This window comes from Sorex araneus, chromosome 1 (assembly GCF_027595985.1).
Source record: "Sorex araneus isolate mSorAra2 chromosome 1, mSorAra2.pri, whole genome shotgun sequence".
NCBI classification, from domain to species: Eukaryota; Metazoa; Chordata; class Mammalia; order Eulipotyphla; family Soricidae; genus Sorex; species Sorex araneus.
In genome coordinates, this window is record NC_073302.1 from 155,115,438 (window position 1) to 155,116,710 (window position 1,273).

General features: G+C 44.5%; 1 non-coding gene across 1 annotated transcript; it reads left to right on the plus strand.

Moving 5' to 3' along the window:
• Positions 1–292: 292 nt before the first annotated feature.
• On the plus strand, positions 293–492 carry LOC129401129 (U2 spliceosomal RNA). Its single transcript, XR_008628119.1, has one exon. It is a non-coding gene; the product is annotated as a U2 spliceosomal RNA (small nuclear RNA).
• The last annotated feature ends 781 nt before the right edge of the window (positions 493–1,273 follow it).

The window sequence follows — 1,273 nt, forward strand, 5'->3', positions numbered from 1 at the left end:
ATCTTTCTATGCCTATACCCCTCTTTCTGACTCATTTCACTTAACATGATACTTTCCATGTTGATCCATCTATATACAAATTTCATGACTTCATTTTTTCTACTCTTGGAGAGCCCGGCAAGCTACCGAGAGTATCGCGCCTGCACAGCAGAGCCTGGGAAGCTACCTGTGGCGTATTGGATATGCCAAAAACAGTAACAATAAGTCTCACAATGAGAGATGTTACTGGTGCCTGCTCGAACAAATCGATGAGCAACGGGATGACAGTGACAGTGACATTTTTTCTAACAGCATCACTTCTCGGCCTTTTGGCTAAGATCAAGTGTAGTATCTTTTCTAACAGCTGCATAGTATTCCATTGTATAGATGTACCAAAGTTTCTTTAACCAGTCATTTGTTCTTCGCACTTGGGTTTTTTTCCAGATTCTGGCTACTGTAAACAGTGCTGCACTGTCATTTGTCATAAACAGTGCAGATGTCACTGTCACTATCTCTGTCATCCTGTTGCTCATCGATTTGCTCGAGCAGGCACCAGTACTGTCTCCATTGTGAGACTTGTTACTGTTTTTGACATATCGAATATACCATGGGTAGCTTGCCAGGCTCTGCCATGTGGGCGAGATACTCTCAATATGTTGCCGGGCTCTCCAAAAGGGGCAGAGGAACTAAACCTGGGTCAGCTGCATGCAAGGCAAACGCCCTACTGCTGTGCTATTGCTCCAGCCCATCATATGGGTATTGGGTGAATATCCTTTCCTGTTCTGTAGACTATCTTTATATTCTGATCACTGTATCTTTTGAGTTGCAAAAGCTTCTCAGTTTAAGGTAGTCCCACTGTCACTGTCAATGTCATTCCGTTGCTCATCTATTTGCTTGAGCGGGCACCAGTAACGTCTCCATTGTGAGACTTGTTACTGTTCTTGGCATATTGAATACTTCATGGGTAGCTTGTCAGGCTCTGCTGTGTGGGCGAGACACTCTCGGTAGCTTGCCAGGCTCTCTGAGAGGGGCAGAGGAATTGAACCCAGGTCAGCTGCATGCAAAGCAAACACCCTACCCGCTGTGCTATCGGTCCAGCTCATTTGTTTATATCTGTTTCCACTTGCTTAGCTAGTGGTGTGTCGCCTTTAAAGATACCTTTAGCTTCAATGTCATGGAGAGTTTTGCCAAAATGTGAAGTGGAGCAAGGAAAGCATCTTTAACAAATGGTGCTGGGCAAAACTGAACAGCTACACGCAAGAAAAAAAAAAAAGGACTCAGACCTCTACCTAAC